The following is a 22,238-nucleotide window of genomic DNA, read 5'->3' as shown; positions in this document are numbered from 1 at the left end:
GCACTTGGGCCTTCATCTACTGCTTTCTCAGGCACACCAACAGGGAGCTTGACTGGAAGGAAAAGCAGGTGGCACTCCAACCAGCACACATGTAGGATGCCAGCATAACATGTGGCAGTTCTACCTGCTACAATCAAATGCTATTCCGCCAAGCAACTCTTTATTTCTTTTTCTTTTGAAAAAATTCTCATGATATGGGGCCCAGCGTTGTGTCCTAGCAGCTTAAGTCCTCGCCTTGAACACGCCAGGATCCCATATGGGCGCCGGTTCTAATCCCGGCAGCTCCACTTCCCATCCAGCTCCCTGCTTGTGGTCTGGGAAAGCAGTCAAGGACGGCCCAAAGCCTTGGGACCTTGCACCCGCGTGGGAGACCTGGAAGAGGTTCTGGGTTCCTGGCTTCGGATCTGCACAGCACCAGCCGTTGCAGTCACTTGGGGAGTGAATCATCGGACGGAAGATCTTCCTCTCTTTCTCTCCTCCTCTCTGTATATCCGACTTTGTAATAAAAAATAAAAAATAAATCTTTAAAAATTTTTTTCATGATATGGTTCCATAGGCAAGGGATTTCCTCACCTAATTCCCTCCCTCAGTGTTTTCCCCCATGTTATGACAATAGCAGAGTCCTTGAAAAACAGTCACATGTCCACCATTCTGATATTTACGTGTATCATGGTATTGCAGCTATCAATAATGGTAGAAAGCCCAGCATCCTTGTGTTAAGATATATTTAACAGTTACATTGAGAGTCCTCCTTTTATTCAGAAGCAGAGATGCATACTGATATGTATCTTCACTTCCTGGTATGCTAGTCTCCATTACACAGTTCCTCTAGGTAAATACATGTATATACATATTTACCTATATAATCAATTTATCTTGTAATTTGCATGAAAGTTGCCTTACGAGAGAACATATGATATTTGTCCTTTTTGAATTCCATTGGCACACTTAGTGCTTCAACAGTGCTCAATATCTACTTCCACTTGCTGTTCCATAGGAAAGACTGCAACATGTTAAACTAAACAGATCCTTACGTGGCACTTTCAGGTTTCGAAAGTGTTGTCTGACCACTACAGGAGATAGAAACCAGGAAGCTGAAGTTGTGTGTGGTCATGAATACTTTGTTTTCTACTGATATAATTGAATATCACTGAGCATGTAACCTGTAATGGAATTTACTTCCCTGGATCAAGGGCTTATAGGGCAAAATTCAAAGGGTTGCATCAAGTGAGAGCCTTTCTGCTGTGTGTCTTCACACAGCAGGGGGCATGACATGAAAGAGTGTGCGCTGGAGAGTGAAGGAAAGAACAGAACTTACACCAAATTAACTCTCGTAACAAGTAACCCACTCCATTGATTAAGTCAGATTCCTCATGATTTAATAATTCCTTGTTGGTCCCACTGGTTAGTACTACCATAATACTGAACAAATGTCAGCAAAACTTTTCAAAGGGTTACCCCATCTATAGCATCATGTCAACTGCCACAAAGATACATCCCACCTCTAGTAGTAGAAAACAGGTGAGCCGATAGAGAGTAGACATGGGAAAGGAGAAAGGACCCTGAGAGTAACTGATGTCCAGGTATATTTCTTCACTCAGCCCAGGAGTGGATTTCTTCTTTGAGTCAACTTATTTCCCCTTTGGCCCAAACTGGAATTTAACTTATTGACTAAACTAATAAAAATTGGTATGTATTGGGCCCGGCGGCGTGGCCTAGCGGCTGGAGTCCTCGCCTTGAAAGCCCCGGGATCCCACATGGGCGCCGGTTCTAAGCCCGGCAGCTCCACTTCCCATCCAGCTCCCTGCTTGTGGCCTGGGAAAGCAGTTGAGGACGGCCCAATGCATTGGGACACTGCACCCATGTGGGAGACCTGGAAGAGGTTCCTGGTTCCCTGCTTCAGATCGGCGCGCACCGGCCCGTTGTGGCTCACTTGGGGAGTGAACCATCGGATGGAAGATCTTCCTCTCTGTCTCTCCTCCTCTGTGTATATCTGGCTGTAATAAAATGAATAAATCTTTAAAAAAAAAATTGGTATGTATTGACTGATTTCCCTAATCTCCACATATACAAATCTAAGACAATGCATTTATTATAACTGTGAAAGAAAACCTCACCTGTATTTTAATTTATTCCACAGCTGGCATCTTAAATATATGAATATATTTAAATATCCTGTCCCAAATGGCTGTTTAACTAACTTCATTTGATTGTGTTAACCTACAGTTCAAGTACATAGTTAGAATTTTCAAATATCACTGATTCAGACTTAACTCTGTAGGTGTAAATAGATAGAGGTATATTTCTTAAAATATTTATTTATTTTTATTGTAAAGGCAGATTTACAGAGAGAAAGAGTGACAGAGAGAAAGATCTTCTGTCTCCTGATTCACTGCCCGAATGGCCACAATGATCAGTATGAACTGATCCAAGGTCAGGTGCTCCTTTTGGGTCTCACAAATGGGTGCAGAGTTCCAAGGTTTTGTTCCTTCTTTTGATGCTTTCCCAGACCGTAAACAGGGAGATAACTCAGAAGTGGAGCAGCAAGGACAGGAACTGGTGCCTATGTGGGATGCCGGCTTGTAGGCTTGAAGGCTTGCAGGCTGAGGATTAGCCAGTTGAGCCACTGCAACGACTCGTATGGTAGTTTTTGTTGTTGTTGTTGTTAAAATAAAGAGAATAGATGTTTAGGAATTCCACACATACAATTCTAAGAAGACATATTTCCTTCCTTCCTCCCTCAATCCTGCTTCCTTTTTTTTCTGTAATTTTTGCCATAATATACTTTCAATTTACTTCATAGTCAGGGTTTAATGTACCATCAACCATAATGTTTAACAAGTTAAAATTAGAAAAATCGCAGTATCCTATAGGAATATAAACAATCAATAAAACAGTAATCAAATCATAATGATGTTTTATTTTAATACATGCCTTTTTATATGCTTATTAACTGCTACATATCAGAGGAAACAGGCGATTTGACTTTTGGCACTCACTTATTTCATGAAGTATAATGGTCTCAGATTGCATCCATTTGGCGACACTGACACCTTTCTGCTACTTCAACTTTCTGCTTTCCATCCCGTGCTCTCTATGGAGCTTTTGAAAAGGTGAGGGCCAATTTCTGCTAGCACAGAAGATAAGTTAGGCCTCTTAGGAAGCTGCTGTCTTAAAAAAAGAGGGAGACTCTGACCTTCCAAGAGGCATTCCATTCCCTGGATCTCTCCCAGGGGGTGCTTTTTCCTTTCCTTCTGTCTACATTCACCTGGTCAATTTGCAAATAAAACTTCTCTGTCTGCAATCAAAAAAAAAAAAAAAAAAAAAAGAGTGCGAGCGTATTTTACTGGAAATATTACTCCCTGCAATACACAATAATGATCAGACTTTCTGTGATCTAACTCAGAACTCATTCACTAATAAATTTTATCCTAAGAAAGCACATTTTGCATTTTGAAAATATCTGCAAGTAGGCATTTAACATTTTGGATGGTTAGAGAGTAGATGCAGGTTGGGGGCTAATAAATTTAAGAAGTTTATAAGAAGGGGCAGATACGGGGCCCGGCATGATAGCCTAGTGGTTGAAGTCCTCACCTTGCACCCACCGGGATGCCTTATGGGCCCCGGTTCTAATCCCAGCAGCTCCGCTTCCCATCCAGATCCCTGCTTGTGGCCTGGGAAAGCAATCGAGGATGGCCCAAAGCCTTGGGACCCAGCACCCATGTGGGAGACCCAGAAGAGCTCCTAGCTTAGCTCCAGCCGTTGCGGTCACTTGGGGAGTGAACCATTGGATGAAAGATCTTCCTCTCTGTCTCTCCTCCTCTTTGTATATCCGCCTTTCCAATAAAAATAAATAATTCTTAAAAAAAGAAGAAGGGGGCAGACATGTGGCTTAGCAATTAAGACTTGTTTGTTACTATGTTCGAGTAGGCATTTAAATTTCTGGTATAAATAAGTTGTGACTTGAAGTGACCATAAGATTATTTATTACGTATTGATATTGTATGTTATAGCTGAAAACAGTTTTTTCTCCCTCCAATGTAGATAGTTTGGAAGTACACTCTTACAGTTCCTTCAGCTTAAAGAACTGTGAAATCTGCCCCTACCCAAACACGCACATAAAAACATATCCTGAACTCATGTTGACCAATAACATGAACCTTCACCTACTTCACACCCATGTGATGCCTGCAGTTTCATTGTAGGTACCCAGGAAGGGTCAGTCCTTCTCCCTTGTTTTTGGATTTTTGTTACCATTTGAAACTTCATATTTTCTTGTTGATGTGACATTAATACAAACAGAAGACATTCAATGTAGATCATGGATACAATTCTCAGAGTAATGATATTCCATTCCTTTTTCTTATTCTTCCCTGCATCCCACCACTCTGCCCTTCCTTTCTTCCTTCTTTCTCTTTTTCCCTTCCTCTTACTAACCCTATCTCCCTTCCTGCCTTTCTCTCTTTTGTCATCTATCTTTTCTGATTTGGGGGACAGCATATTTGAAAATTTATACTACGCTTCAGGGTGTTGCACTACACTGAAGAGTTAGACAGTCGTAAAAGTAAAAAGACCGTGGATTGTAAAACATTTCAGCATCCCATTGTCTGTCTTTGCCTGTACCAGCAATGTTGAATGCTGGGGTCCGTGTGATGGGTGTGGAAGACAGGAAGGTGTGAAGAGTATTGTTCCATTGCAAGCAGGGCCGCAAGGAACTTCCTGCTGTGTAGCAGGGCTCCGGTGGGGATATCTCTATGACCACCTGAATGCAGTTCCGCCTCCCTTTGCATGGACACCGGACAACCCTGAGATTTCTGTAATCTATTTAGGCATTGTCTGCCTCTGCGGAGTTAACGTATAGTATTAATGTGAGCTTGGAAGCTGATGTTGCTGATATCGCTTTTAGCCAAAAGGTCTTTCACTATTTCTGCCACAGCTGCTCCATATATTTCCTCCCTTAGCTGATTCAAGACTAGCTATAGAATGAGGATTGCAGTAGGAATGTGTTACTGATTGATGGGCGCCAGGATGGATAACATCCTGCCTTAGGTGAAACAAATGGCAGAATTATCCTTAGAAACACCCACTTGACCATGATGTAAAAAGTCTGAGCCAGAGTTTGACTGGTTTTGTATAAATAAAGTGGACAGCTTTCTCGCATTGTCCACGATGATCATGGAATCCTAGTGGTCCTTCTCTTTCTCTCTTTGCGCCTCATCCATGCACCCTTCGTGAGTTCCGAACTCAGCTGGAGCTGGACTCTGGCAGTTGAACACAGTTAAATAACAGACTGATGAACTTATCTTATAACTTGTTATGAAGGACTATATGTGGAAAATCAGTTGGGGGTTGGAATTTTGGGTAGGGTGTGACCCTATATTAGTGTACCATAAAATTTAAACAAAAAAAGACCATGGGTTGATATAAATAAAGGCAAAGACTGTAAGCAGTAACCAAATGAAACAATAACCTTTTCACTCACATATAGTAAATTTTAAAATGATCAAAAAATAATTAAAGCTGTATTAGTATACCATTGACAATCATTAATTTCACAGACACATATTTTCAGTAATACGGATAAACATAGGCATTTTTTCCCTTTAAATCTACTTTCCTTGTTCATTAAAGCTTCCACACTTAAGAGAGAACATGTATTCTTGTCTTTCTATGTCCGGCTTCTTTCATTCAACCCGGTATCATCCCGTTAGATATAGTTGATGTAAATGAAGGAATTTCATTGTTTTATAACTGAATAATATTGCTTGCCCATGTGACAAATCTATCTAATTTTCTAAATTGCGTACTTTTTTCCATAGTGGTGCACTACTTCACAGTGTCTCCATTTCCCTTCCTCCATACCCTTGTCAGCATTTGTTACTCTCCATCTTTTGGGAAACAGCTCTTCTTACAGGGGTGAGGCATTATCTCATTGTGGTTTTGATTTGTATTTCCTTTATTGTTTTATTCATGTGTTGGTCATTTTATTTCTTTTTTCAACAGCTGTCAGGTCCTGTACCCATTTCTTAACTGAATTGGCTGTTTATTTGTTGTTGAGCGTTTGAGTTGCTCACATACTCTGCACATCAATCCTTTGTTGGATATGTAGACTGTAATATTGTTATATTGTTTTCTTATTCTGTTGCAAGTCTCTTCACTTTCTTAACCATTTCCTTTCCTGTGCAGACGTTTCTGAGTTTTATATAATCCCATTTCTGTACATGCTAATCAAATGTTTTGATATTCATTTCCAGAGAAATTTCTTTCCCTATCTCATTTAGATAGAAACTGTAATTCACTTTTGCTGCCTCGCCCTCACCTTTCTCCTCTAACCAGTCAACTATTTGAAACAAGAGTCTGGGAAAGACTGTGGGCAATTTTTTTTCCTAGGCTGAGTCATTTCATTTTCTCTTAGGGAACTTCCACTGTCATCCAGATTACCATTTTTGGGGACTATTCTACAATCGGATCATTCTGGTACCTGCAGCTTAATTCTGAGCAGTATCTTTATGTCTTTCCCAGCTCCTAAGAACATGGCATCCCTTTCAACTCTTGGCCACTCAGGTCACTCCATCCTTCAAAGTTATACCATTGAGTGATACAAAGATGATTTCGTGTCAATGTTCGCATGTGGCTCATCTTTGAATCAGGAGAAATTGATACATCTCTTACACTAAACTCTTCTGTAAGTACAGGACTTGCCAGGCATCTCTGTGTTCGTCCTCAGGTGTGAGTCAGCTAGCAAGTATCTGCACTGGCCTTTGAGAGGAGTACTTGCCCCACTTTGTGTGTGAGTTCCATCCCAGTTTTGTTTAAATCTCAACTTCCATTGAAGATTCAACTATGCAAATAAACAATTTGTAATGAAATGTGGAGTTAATATTTTAATATTGTATTTGTTTTCTAAAATATTACCTTCTTAACCTTTGGTGTGCAATTTATATATTTGACATAGTTGATGCAGAAATCAATCCTTTTTATACATTTTGATTAGCCAGCATGCACTGTGTGACTCTGACTCAGATGTGCCATACACTTGTACTCTACCCGTAAAGACTGTAAAAGAAATACAACCAAAAGAGATTCACATTAATGTAAAGATCAGTGAAACCACTGAAGCCCACAGTGCTTCTCCAGAAATACCAGTATGTGTGACTATTGCAAATGTTGTAACCTGTACATTTTATGGATTAGCAAATAAAACAAAGCAATACTAGACCAAAAGAAAAAAAAAGACTTTACTTTGTATGCCCATACCCCATATGACAGCTTCTGGGGTCAAATCCCAGCTCTGGTTCAAATTCTGGCTTCTTGCTAAAGTGTACCTTAAGAATGAGTGATAACAGTTCAAGTGATTGAGTTCTGAGCACCAAGCTTCATTTCATTTTTGCCCAACCAAGAATGTGGCAAGAAAATAGTAGTGTTCTCTCTCTCTCTCTCTCACACACTCTCTCTCTCTCTGTCTTTGCAACATTCCTTTACATGTTAATTTTTCAGATAAATGAAGATAAAAATAAATAATGAATTTTAAAAATAATATTTAACAATAATTCCCCATGATCTTCTATTTTGTTTTACTACATTCTTGTTAAAATTTCTTGGATAGTTCTAAAATAATTTCATGGTATCTCCATTGTACCAGATATTTATTTTAGATTAGTTTCTAGTACAATTTGCAAAAGTCTGTGAAAATCATTAATCTACACAATTCTGAAGTTTCATGGACTACAAAGATAATGAACCAATAGGGTAAAATCAAAGAGATGCATAACAATACACTGGTAATAAATTTGCAAAAACACAAAGTTCTTTTTGGGAGCAAAAATCACTAATTCATCATGACTAAGTAGTTGCAACAAGTTCAAAGCTAGTTTCTCATCCCAAAACTACAGATGATACAAGATACTGAGATGACACAACTATAAATTCTGTAAGGATAATATTGTAGCCAAAGAGAAATTTATCTCTACTTGCCATAGCAGACACAATGCTTTTCTTAACCACTAGGCTCCAGCTCTGGTTCCAGACTCCAGCTTCTTACTAGTTCAAATACATCGGTTCCTACCAACCCAGGGAAGATCTGGATTGAGTTACTGACCAACAGCTTTGTCCTGCCCCATGCATTGGGGAGCGAACCAGCAGATTGGAGTTGTCACTGTGCATCAGTCTCTCACTGTTTCGATATATTTTTCTTCCTTTTAAATTAAAAAAGATAATTATGTATCATAAAACTGCATTTCTAAAAGGGGAGAAATTATGATATTTTGATATTAGCAAAAAGATGGTTTCTACTAGCAGTCCAATATTACAATGTCCTTGAGGCCAGAGAGGAAAATTATTTACATTAATTGATATCCACATGAAGAAATAAAAACACTAGTAAATGTAATGATATTTTTAAATAAAAGACAGAAAATAGATGAAATATTTATTTGCACCTACTTTTTTGCTAGAACAGTGATGTGTAGAAATAATGTTAGCTACATCTGTCTATGGGAGCAAAAATATTCTAAAAAATTATTAAAACAATTTTATTAGTAGTGTCAAAAAGCAAAATCTTTAGAAATAAACTCAATCACATGTGTATGAAACCTGTAACTTGAAAAAGTAAAAAAAAAGTATTGATGAAATAAAGGTCTAAAATAAATGGGAAGATGTCACACGTTTATAAATCTTAGAATTTGAAGTATTTTGGATAAAAATTCCACCCTAGGTTCTAGGGCAGTTGCTCAATGCCTAAGTTCTTGCCTTGCAAGCAACAGGATCCCATATGGGCACTGGTTCATGTTAGGATTGCTCCACTTCCCATCTAGCTCTCTGCTTCTGCCCTGGGAAAGCAGTTGAGGATGGCCTAAAGCCTTGGGACCCAACACCCACATGGGATATCCAGAAGTTCCTGGCTCCTAGTTTCAGATTGGCTCAGCTCTAGCTTTTGTGGCCACTTGGGGAGTGAAGCAGTGGGTGAAGATCTTTTTCTCTGCCTTTCAAAAAAAAAAAAAAAAGCAAAACCCTCCCCCAGTAGATCTCCATATTCAATGCAAATTCACTAACATCCTATCATTTCTACTTTCAGCGATGCATAAGCTCACTCTTAGGGCCAGCACATGGTTCCATTGGCTAATCTTTGGGTAATCGTGCAAGCACCAGCTTCCTTCCTTGGCACAGGTTCTTAACCTGGTTGCTCCACTTCCGGTGCAGTCTCTACCTATGTTCTGAGAAAGCAACAGAGGATGGAACAAAGCCTTAGGACACTGCACCCACTTGAAAGGCCCACAAGAAACTCCTGGTGCCTGACTTTGGATCTGTTCAGAGTGGCCATTGGGACCATTTGAGAATGACCAACAGAGGATGGAAGATCTTTCCATCTTTCTTTGTCTTTGTAAATTTACGTTCCAATAAAAAATATTTAAGCCACCCCTGTGCAATCTGCTCCCATCCCTGGCTCATACAAACTTGTAGGTGTGATAACCTAACCCAGCATCACCAACACTGCAGCCTGGCTCCTGCACATGCCAGTGTGTTAAGGTTTGGTTTGACCTTTCCTGAGTTGTGCCCCTCCAGAACCAACCCACACATGTTTCAATGAATGGAACTATCTTGCTCAGCCTGATAAACACCCAAGCTTGAATCACATGCTCAGCATCAGGGGCTATGGTTCACCACACTAGCCCACTAGGCCCACTCCCCGATCCAAATCTCACATGTGCCATCAAGTGCTAGCCTATAACCAAGCACAGTCTTTCTCCTCTGTCCAGGCTTTGTATGAGCTGGTAGATGTTGCAGGTTGACCTGCCCTATGACCCTATGCTTGGGTGTGCTGCAGCCTGGACCATCCTGGCTTGTATTCAACTCTAGCATCCATGAGTGTCAGAAGGTTCCATGGTCATGCCTAGCTCAGCCCATCACCACCCCTAGCTCTTAAGCAAACCAGTGGAAATTGCAGTTCCATTGCTTCTTGGCCTTTTGGATAAGATCAAATGAAATTGTAGTTCACAGGGGTGTGTCCATATGCCCTCAACACAATCTGCCTCCAGACCTGGTTTTCTCACTTGCCAGTTACTGTCATGGCCCAGCCTAATGTTACCCATCCCTTATTCTGAATCTCACTGCCAGGTACTGTGATCTAGCCCTGTCAGTTAGGATCCCAGGCCAGCCCAGCTTTAGTATATGCCAGTGAATACTATTAGGTTATGATCAATGACTAGTCCAGCTTAGGTCTCACAACTATCAGGTCTGGGATCACCTCAGATGAGCTGTCTATGGGGATTCCATTAACTGAATCACTAGGCCTACAAGTACAACCATGGAGAGAATCACAGGATAAGTGGACTGACCATAGAGTACATGTGTCAGAACTGGTCTTCCTTAATAGAAAAGATGGAGCAGTGGACAGTATGGCCATATGCTCACAGAAGATATGGCATTCCAGTGGGGCCTGCAGAAGACACCTGGTATCATAGCAAAAGAAGAAGGACAGAATAATGTGGTCAACTACTCCTTGCAAGTGTTGACAGCAAATATCTGGGCAAATGGAGACTCTAAGGTGAACTGTATCAGCCAAGGACCTTGGAAGAATTTCCTCATCCTTGGACTGGTGAAATGACAGCATTCCAAAACCATCAAGATCACTTAAGCCAAAACCTTGGAACATGCTCCACATCAGGGACCCTGGGATAATATGGGAAGATGGGATGGAAAGGCCTTCTCCATCCTGGGTACTGAGGCAGTTGGAATGCTGGGTGCAGCTTCTCCCCTTATCTCTTTTTTCCCTCAGACACAAAAAGAAGAAAATGAAAATTTGGAAACAATTGCATCACCCACTTTCCCCTAATCCTCAACCCTTCTCACCCTGATCAAATATGTAAACTAACTAAGTAACTAACTAACTAACTAAATAAATAAATGAAAGTTTTAAAAAACTGATATGAAGATTTGAGGGAGACTGAATAGCTAAAATGATATTTACAAAACAAAACATAATTGAAAGCTCAACTTTTTTCTACTTCAGAATGTGTTACAAAACCATAGTAAAAAGTAGACTATGGCTACTATCATAACTAGACATAAATATCAATTGAGTAAAATCGAGAACCCAGAAATAAGCTCAAAGATACATGATTTTTACTAGTAACATTTAGCAAGAAAAAGACAGACATTTTAACAAACCATATGCAAACAAAGGAATTTTTACCTCAATATCACATCATATACAAATAGTAACTTAAATTTCTAAATACAAATGCTAACAATTTAAAACCATTGGGAATATTTCATTTAGTACTTAAACACCTCATCGTGATAGATACTATTCTTTTGTCTCTATCTTACACTCAGAGAAACTGAATTTCTCTACAAATGGGGGAAAAAATAAAACTGACTCTACTACTCATCCTCTTAACACAACTCAGTTTTGCAATTATAACATAGTAGACATAGATAGATTGAAAGTAGGATGCAGGAACACCATGGTTTAGGTGCCCCCCAAAATCCATGATTAAAGACTTATACTCAGGATAGTGATATTGGGAAGCAGGGAACCTTTGTGAAGTGAGATCTAGTGTAAGGTCCTGAGGCTATCAGAAAAGTGTCCCTGGAAATGTTGCTGCACTTTACTTCCCTCTCGCGCGCTTCCTGTCTGCTTTCTGTTTGACAATGTAAGTTCCCCCCATCACATGCCCTTCTGACATTCACCCCCTGATCAGAGGTCATATCAAGCAGGTGTCCAACTTCAGACATCGACTTTACAAAATTGTGAAATAATTTAGTCTTTCATCTTATAGAGATAGCTGCCTTTGGTATTTCATTGTAGTAATGTGAAGCTAGTATAGAGACCCAATGAAATTAAGGTCTGAATTTTATCAAAGTATAAAAAGAGACGCAGGAATGCCAAATAACTAGATGGTTAATATTCTAATGAGGCCATATTTTTTTTAAAAAAGAAGTTTAGATCAAAACAAGACATCTAAATCTAAGGAAATACAAGGTGCCTTGGCTGTGACATAGTACATGAAGCTGTCCCCTGCAATGCTGGCATCCCATATACAGATGGATACTCCACTTCCAATTCATCTCACTGCTAATATGTCTCAGAAAAAGGTGAAAGGTGGCCAACGTGCTTAGATGCATACTCCCCACTTGGGAAGTCCCCCAAAACTCTGGGCTCCTGTTTTCTGTCTGGCACAATCCTAGCCTTTTTGGCCATCTGGGGAGTGAGCCAGCGGATGGAAGGTCTCTCCCTCCATCTTTCCTTCTTTTTTTTTCTCTCTTTCTTTGTTACTCTGCCTTTCAAATAAATAAATACATCTTTTAAAAAGATAAATATAAATGGGCACTGAAGAAATACACACTGGAGTCGAGTAAACCTGGAGAAATGTTCAAAACATATTGTGGATTAAGTATAAGCACATTAAGATTTAATTGTGTTATAATCTAATATTTAAATTGAATTAGTGTGCATATAGAGAGAAATGCTATGAATTCTGACATTCCTGCCTCAAAGATAAATGACTGTGCTTGCACAAAATGTTTCTTCTGTTCTATGTCTTGTCCTAGTTAGTTTGTAACACTTAATACATCTGCACAGAGGAAAACAATAGCAAACACAATACTAGAACTATAGCATTTACCTATTGCTTTATTATACAGCACTGCAAAACGGCAGCCTTACACCAGTTACTATCTTATTTTCTTAATTCTGGTGGTCATTAAATAGAAGCAGGCTGAGTTGTGTAAGTCTTTTCATCTTGCTTAGAGGCAACAATGCATTTGCTATCATCAGTTAAGTCAAGTTGGTCTAAGGTGAGTTTTGTTTACATCTCTATTTGTGCAAGCTGTTATCTGGGTCAATGTGTTTTCTTTTCCACAGACATTCTAACCTTAGATTCTTTATAATGTGGTCAAAGAATTCCAAGAGGAAAAGAGCAGACTCTTACTTCTCTTGATGTTTGGGTTACAGCTTGAGAGGCAAAGTCTGTGTTCCTTGAATCAGCTGCAGTTCTTATTTTTGTTGTTTTCATTTCCTCAATTATATTCAAGGCAGAAGGAGAAAATGAATGTCACTAATTAAAATTAAACCAATATTAGGCCACCTTTTCCTTTCTCTAATGAAATACAACCTATAGAATACTAAATAACTTTCAGGAGCAGCAAATTAAGAGATGCCGCATCACAGATGGCTGCTTTACTAGCTATCACAGCACTAACTTCAATCCTTGGCTTTAGGCAATTCTCATGCTATGTATTGTCCGTGCTCCAAATAGTTGAAGCATCTGCTGCAACCTTGCACAGGTTTTACCAGGAAGCTGGATCAGAAATGCAGCAGCGGGGCACAAACTGACTCACTTCCAATCTGACTACCTGGGGCCTATGCTAACCCATGTGGGAGACACTGATGAACCTCTCAACCCATGACTTTAGCTTCATCAATTCATGGCCATTTGGTCATATGTGAAGTGAGTCAGTGGATGCAACATCTCTGTGTCTGTCTCTCCTTCTCTTTCAGTACCTCTGACTTTCAAATATTTTTTTCTCAAAATAGCAAAGCATTCATTAAAAAGGTAAATTAACGATATTCACTCAGGGACTAGCACCATGGCTTAACAGGCTAATACTCCAGCTGCAGACACCAGCATCCTATTTGAGTACCAGTTCTAGTATTATCTGCCCCACTTCCTATATAGCTCTCCACTTGTGGCCTGGGAAAGCAGCAGAAGATGGCCAAGGACCTTGGGCCCCTGCACCTGCATGAGAGATCTAGATGGACCTTCTGGCTCCTGGCTTTAGATGGACTCAACTCCAGCCATTGTGACCATTTCAAGAGTGAATCAGAAGGTTGAAGATCTCTGTCTCTCCTTTTTATCTCTCCTTCTTTCTGTAAATCTACCTTTCAAACAAAGCCCAGTAAATATTCAAATAATAATGGTTTACGCAAATTAAAATAAAAACATGCATAAACTTATTGTATAATTATACCACATTGGGTTTCCAATAAGACGCATATATTCAGGAATGTGTGCATGTAAAATTAGAGGAGACACAGACATGGATGATGGATTGGGTAGGAAAAGGGAGTATGGATCAAGTATGAAGGGTGAAACAAAAGACAATACAACAGAGAACAGAGCTTATTACATGTCATAAATTGAGAAGTAAACCCCATCTAATTGAATCTGAGCTCAAAAGACAAGATATTTTAATAACACAAATGTGTATAAACTGATATGGAAAGATGCTTGAATTATAAAGTAAAAAATATAGTTGCACAATTACTTGATTTTCTTTGTGTGAAGATATATATGCACACATACAAATACTTAGTTTTCTACATGTTCAGAAATTTCTAGCAGTATACATAAAAATCACTAAATCTCATTATGGTTAAAGGTAAAACATTTTATGTACAAAATAATCTTCTGATTCCTTTTATCATGTAGAATATAACTCAAGTATGATATTTTAAATTAGCTAATGAAACAGAATAATTGAAAAACAAAGATAATCGGGAAGATACTGACCTAGAACTTTGCTTCACGTAAAGCCTTGGAATTTCAGCTTAGCAAACATTTACTTCAGACTTCATGCAGTAGACATCAGCAATAATAAGGGAAAATTAGAGACGTTTATGTTGACAGAGAAATAATGATAAATCCAAGACATAGATTCCCATCAGAAACCCTAAAGAAATGAAGATAACCAAAAACCTGTGCATACTTCCAGCACATGGTAGGGATCAGGTGGGGCTTTGCCTACTACTGTATATAAGGGTTGAATATGATTTCAGAATTTTATATTTCCTGATATCCCTTCTCACCAAAGTGCATTAAGAAACAGATCTGAAAACATACACAGACACGAACAATATGCTATAAAAGCAATTATTTCTTCTATACAATACATCTCAGGAGTAGGACCAGTAAAGCCATGGTCCAAAGACCTAAAGAATGAAGAAAGCAGAATACAAGCAAGTATAGCCCCATCAATTGAGCCTCCAGGATGGAAGAAAACTTCTACCAGTATTTCAAAGTTATTTCACTCACTTAGTGTTCAGATAAAGATGAAGAGAGATATTTCAAGGTAGAGAAAGGGTTGACAGCAAGGGAACATACAAAGTACAGTGCTAAGCTGTTGTTAACTACATTCATAGTAAAAATATAGATAACTGATGAGGTCCCTGATGAACTCTCATGGGATTGAGAAAGCAATCCTCATCTTCTCAGTGTCAAAAATAATTTTCTATTCATTTAGTCAAGGTTGAATACATTCTAGGGAACTAATTGATGCTAATCAAACTGACTAGAGATTAACAACTTGAAAGCAAATCTCTTAACTTATAATAAAAAAATTATTGCCCTAGGAGTCAAAACTCTCAAGTAAGTGAATTGTGTCTTATCTTTCTAGTAGGTAACTTTTCCTGCATACTTAATTTATGAGAAAGTTACTTGGTAAGTAAAATATGAAGGAAATAATATATGATATTAGTGAATTTATAATTAATAGCTTTCTGCTATCTGTGTTTGTAGCACTTGAATTATTTGCTCTTTCCACAGACATTTATTCACAACTATCTTTGTGCCTTACCTATGTAAGTTGCTGAGGTGGATAAAAATGTAGGAGAGATCATCTCTGCCATCAGTAAAATGAAAAATATGGAAGCAACATTAATCAAGGTCCTGGTAGTTTCCAAGTATTAGCCTAGGTGATTTATGTTCAGATATTACTGAATTTTCACAGCAAATTCTATGAGATTGAGATTTTATTTTGCCCCTTTAAAGGTGATTTTTTTAAAAAAAGAGTGATGTAATTTATTATTTTGTAAAGATTTATTTGTTTTGTTTTGTAAAGTCACTTTTACAGAGAGAAGGAGAGACAGAAAGAAAAAAATCTTTGGGTACGAACTGGCACCCGTTTAGGATCCTGGGGCATACAAAGTGAGGGATTTAGCCATTAGGCTCCCATGCCGGCCTTGAGGATGATGTAATTTAAAAATGTACCCAAGCTTACCTTATGTCCTATATAAATTTTAACTTAATAAAACTGATTCAAAGAATCCATGTCAAAAAATCCAAGTAGGGTATTTTTGAAAGTAGATTTTTGAAAAAGCTGTTAAAAGTGTGCGTTTCCATGCCCAAACAAGGAAAGAAGGTAAAATGATATCAACTTTACCTCAAATTTATAGAGAGAATCTTCCATGATAAAAACAAATAACCAAAAATGAGCTCCTAACTGTATGACAGTATCTTCTGTTTGTCAAATTAGCCTGGTCATGGTGTTCATTTGTTTATCCAAGTACCAGCTGCGATGTTGTGATATTTGCCTATGTGTTTACAATTATTCAGTAGAATTTAAGTAAAATAGACTACTCTCCATAACATCAATGGACTTCTTCCAATCAGTTAAAGACCTAAGTACAAATACTGATGTTTTCCTAATAAAAATTTTCATTCCTGCATAGCAACATAGAAATCCTGACTGTGGAGTGAGCTTTTGAGTGCTGTGTTCAAATAATCACTTCGCATGTCCACATTCCATATAGCCATGCCTGATTAAAAGCCTGATTCTGCTCTGGATTGCAGCTTTCTGCTAATGCTCATATGTGGATTCTGGGTGCATCCACTGATTTTAAGTGCTTGTGACACTATCTCTTATGTGGAAGACCTAGAGTTCCAGGCTTGTGACTCCGACATAGCCTTGCCCCAGACACTGTAGGAATTTGGTGAATTAAGCAGCTCTCTCTCTCTCTCTCTCTCTCTCTCTCTCTCTCTCTCTCTATCTATCATCTTTCTATATATCTGTGTATCTCTTCACTTCTTGTATTAGTTCATTTTAACTGGAAAATTCAGAAGGCAGATTTCGGTACTCAGAGTAGACTTAGAGGAATACAATAATAAGAAAGATGTTCTGAATTTAAAAAGCTGAAAGCAATAGACATAACTGGATCTCAAGTACCAGGGGCTAGGTGGAAGTACTTAACAGACAGTGAAAAGATGGATGTGCATATTCAAATTGATGTCAAATTAAAAGCAGTAATCAGAGATATATGCTATTGGCTTACTGATAATACTATTGGAACTGACATCGAATATTCCAATTATAGGAGACCCAAAATCTCTCTGTGATCTAACAGCAATGTGAAGGCTTAGAGAGTTCATTTGTTTCATGACATTTCAATTCAGCTCTGTTGCACAACAGGTCTTGTGGTCACAGAATACAGATATTTGGTCAAAGACAATTCTGGTGTTTCCATGATAGTTTTTACAGCTAAGAATTCTGTTTAAATCAACAGACTGAGAAAAGCAGATTGGTGTGCCAGCAGGCTTCCATTGGACTTCCTCTGCAATACCAGCTCCTCCTGGTTAACTTACGAACTGGTTTTAGACTCAAAATATAACTCTCTGAATCTCAAGCCTGCTGATCTTCCCATTATATTCTGGATTTTCTAATATTTCCTACACTCCATGCAATCATGTGAAAAGGAGCATGCTATTGCTTTTATTTCACTGAATAAGAACCATGAAAAAAAAGCCCGCAAACCTATCTTGGAATTATTTTCCCAGTTTCAAAATGTGTAACTGGAATGCACATACACAGTGATTGGTGCTGTGTGTACAGAGGGACATTAAAATAGGAAGAGCTGAATGGAAGCCATCAGAAATATCTCTACCAAGGAAAACATTAAGTGAAAAGCAATAACAAATTAACAGGGAAACAATATTTTTTGGTTTGTCAATCTGGAGCATTCAGACTAATATATAGATTTTTCACTGGAGAATATAAAATGGAAAAACCTGTTTATCTTGTATTTCCCCACCTGTTGAAGGCAAGAAATGAGAATGTCCCTGGATCCGTTGTTTTTCACTTGAGATCTTCAATGTAATAAATAGAACTACATACAATGCTGAGTTTTAAGCAGCAAATAAGAGAGTAGACTATGGATCCCTAAGAATGGGACCTTCGACAGTAGGTTCCCAGAAATTAAAGGAAAAAGTCTTACCTATGAACAAAAATGAAAGATATTTAATATTTAAGAATGCCCATCTAGTCCCGAAATTAAAGTTTGACTTGCAACTTTGAGAAATTATAAATCTGATAGGTAAGTGTGTGAACACAGTCATGGAAAATGTGGACATTTAAATTCAAGAGCATATACATATTTCCTCTGGTGAAAATAGTTAAGGCATTTAGATCCCAAGGCAAAGTTGCTAGTCTCTAATACATCATAGCAAGCGTTTGAACAATGTATGCATTATGCTATTCACATATCCATTTCTATTTAAACTTCTTTCTATAACTACAGGTGTTTAATTACAATGAGCTTCCAGTTGTGAAGCAGTCTGCTAGAGGAGGAGATCTTATAAGTGTATGAATAGATGAAACTTAAGGTCTCTGTATGATTTCCTCTTCAACACTGAGAAAATTCTGATAACCAATTATTCTCTATTGATATTTCCATTCTTACTACAACTGTGGGAAATAAGTGCTCTTGATTAGGTGCTTAGGGAAAATAGGCTGCAATAATGCAAGGTGCTCACAAAAGTACTTCATGAGCTTAGAGCATCTACTTCTATGTAGGCACAATTCATTAGCCCAATTGATAAGTTTCTGCATCAAGTGTATTGAAATGTCATGATGGTATACAACATCTTACCTGGTGCTCAAAAAGCTTAATTTACTTCCATTTTCCTTTTTATAGCAGAATTCTTTCCTGAAAAGACACATCAGACATCTATGTCTGCATTAGAGGTAGAAATTATCATCTCTGCTTTTACAAAGCACTCAGAGTGTCAGGTGTTGAGATTTAAATCGGGCTGTTAGGGTGATCTTACATTAACTGATGTTCTGGCTGCTTGCGGGAACTTAAAAATATTCACCGTCGGGCAAAGCCAACAATCCAGACCTGCATAAGAGGATGGAAGCAAAGCCAAAGGGTGATTATGCTATTTAAATTGAAAATTAACATAATAAAGATATTCTCTTGTTTCAACAAGACCTCTAGCATAAATTATCAGAATAATACACTGCTTTGATCACCCCAAACTCAGGGGATAATTACAGACAGCAGCAACAGTCCACTTAATGTAGTAAGGGAAGGCTCTTCAAGCCAGAATTTCTCGTTCAACTTTATCATCTCAGGAAGTGTGTGCAGGTGAACTGGAATGGTAAAAGCATCAAATAAGAGATATTCCACCATAGCACCTTGGATTCAAACACAGCGTGAGAGCAGTGAGAGCAACACAGTAAAGAAGGATATTGTCAGATTGCTGCCCCAGCTAAAATTCCTAGGGCATGACTAGGGTTTAGTTGTAATCCTGCTCCTCTTTGCTCTCATATTATAGAAGAACAGATAAAATTATTATTCCTACAAAACTAAAATTCTCCTTATTCTTTAGCAAAAGTAAACATGTGCAAGGTGCAGATGACTCATACCAGAAGTCAAGGTATATAACTTGCATTCTGAAAAGTATACTGAGTATGGTTAGTCTACTAAAATGTCTTCTCTTTCACCTTCATACTCTTTTTCAAATAATACTTGCTACTTTATATTTTAAATTGGTATCTTCTCCTTGAGGAAAACATAACAATTTATACTTCCTACAGTGCTTTAAAGCTCAGGAAAATCACTGTTGATATTTTGGTAGATTTTCCCAGTATTTGACATTTAATGTAATATAAATTAATATTAAATATATAGCAATTTTATTGTATTAACCTTTATTTCTTATCTTAAAATATAGTAAGTAGTACTTATATTAAATATATAGATTAAACATGTGTGTAGAAAAATGGGGCAGTGTAATGAATCTTTGACAAATTTCTCTGTTTAAACATAAAATGACAGTAAATGTTTATGCATCAGCTCATGTAAACATACCATACTTTTTCTAACCAGTCTCTAAATGTTAAAAGCTTTAGTGTTTCCAACTCTTGACATTGCAAATTATGTAATAAATACCTTTACACATAAGTTGTTTACAAGTGTTTTATCAATTTACAGTCCCATAAACAAAGTTGCTATATGAGGGAATAACTTACTTTAACCATATACTGAAATTCCTAATGACATTCCAGACTTGTTGTACTGCTAGATCTTTCCAAACAGAATATGAAAGGAGCAATGATGTTTTTCTCTATAGTAATAACAAATGATATCTTTGCAAAATATTTTGCTTTAGGGATTAGCATTGTGGGACACCAGGTTCAGTTACACTTGTAATGCTGGCATCCCATATGTGCTTTGATTCCTATCCTATGTGCTTCACTGTTGACCTAGCTTCCTTTTAATGGCAAAATAAAAGCAGTGGGAAAGGGCCAGCACGTGGTACCTCTGGTTAAACCACCCAAGGTTTCATATGGACATAGGTCCGAGTCCCTGCAGTTGAACTTCCAAGCCAGCACCTTCTGAAGCATGACACAAGTACTTGGACCCTTGTGTCTGTGAGGGACACCCAGTTTTAGTTCTTGGTTTCAGATGTGCCCAGTTCTAGCCTAAAATTAAGAAATGGATACAATCATAAATTTCTGTCAGGGAAAGAATTCAGCATATCTGAGAAATTAAAATACCGCCTTCTTGATACCTGGTCCCAATATATTCTGTTCATTCCTCTCCTGTTTCATAATCACAGTAAATGTTAATCCACATTATCTATATTTGATCATGTGTTTGCTTAATTTTTCTGCTGGTTAGGATGCCGAAAAACAGTCTCCATAGAGTCTTTCTCTTTTATCTTCATTCAAATTATCTTTCTAGCCTATGTTTTCTGATCTGTATGCCCTAGTCCTACAAATGTTCTGTAACATTTAATAAATGTTCTATAATATTCTATGAGGAGAGGGTGCCTTAGGGCAACATGTCATTTGCTGGCTGTGCTGGGACAACACAATTGCACTCCAACACAATACTTTCATCCTCATTCTGTAACCATAAGAGTTCAGCAACGCATTTTACCCTTCTTTGATGCTGTGTCTGTGGTCTCCAGACGCTGTCAGTTTCTGCACTGTATGTTTGTATATAGAAGAAAATTGCTAAAAAGTGTTATATAGACAGGGTCTAAAGTTGCAAATTTGAATGCTTTTAAAATAACACTTTTGTCAAGATATAGTAAGCAGTTTCATTGGGAGTCCATCTTTGTCTGGAAGTAGAGATGCATACTGCATTATATCCTCACATCTGGATATGATAGTCTCCATTACACAGTTACTATACATGCCCTTAAATGAAAAGTCACAATACAAAATCAATAATAGGAAGAAAAATAGAAATTTACAATGCCACGAAGTTCAATTACAGGCTGCTGGATATGATAGTCTCCATTACACAGTTACTATGCATTCCCTTAAATGAAAAGCTACATAGGATGCTGGACTCTCTGCCATTGTCCATGCCCGCAATGATGGACATATGACGGTGTATGGAGAACTGTGTAATAGTAATGATATAGGGGAACTCAGTGAGGGGAGAGGGATTTGGGGAAGGGATAAGGGAAATCCCAGGGCCTATGGAACTGTATCATAAAATGATAATAAAAAGAAGTAAAAAAAAAAAAAATACTTTTGGAATCTCCCAAAATCAAAATAGGGGGAAACAGAAAAGAAAAAGTCAACGTAGAAAAAAAATCATTAAAATAACTAAAATACCTGAAGAATTGAATCAATCTAACATCTTACAAGATAAAATCTGAATTAGGGGTCAGTGTGGTGGTACTAGTAGTTATGCAGTACCGGAGGCCCATACAGGTAATGGTTCAAGTCCCAGATTTTCCACATATGATGAAGCTAACTTCTAATGCACCTGGGAAAGCATCAGAATACAGTTTAAGTCTTTGGGCCCCTCCATCCATGGGGAAAACTGGATGGAGTTCCCAGATCCTGACTTTGGCCCAGCCCAGCCCCTACCACAGTTACCATTTGGGAAGTGAACTAGCAGATAATTCTCTCTCTTTATCATTCCCTACCTCCATCACTCTCTGCTTCTCTCAGTAACTCTGTTTTCAAATAAATAAGTAAACCTATAAGCAAAGCCAAAAAACAAACAAAACAAAACAAAAAACCATCTTGGGGTCAGTGATGTGTTATAGCAGATGAAGCCAATACCAGCATATTGCGTGGATGTCAGTTTCAGTCCCAGTTGTTCCACTTCCTACTTCCTGTTTACGTGCCTAGCAAACAGTGGAGGATGAATCAACAGCCGGGGTCCCTATACCCACATGGGGGACCTGGAAAAAACTCATAGCTCCTTGTTCTAG

The sequence above is a fragment of the Ochotona princeps genome, chromosome 4 (assembly GCF_030435755.1).
Source record: "Ochotona princeps isolate mOchPri1 chromosome 4, mOchPri1.hap1, whole genome shotgun sequence".
Taxonomy (NCBI): Eukaryota; Metazoa; Chordata; class Mammalia; order Lagomorpha; family Ochotonidae; genus Ochotona; species Ochotona princeps.
Note: the sequence above shows the minus strand (reverse complement) of the source record.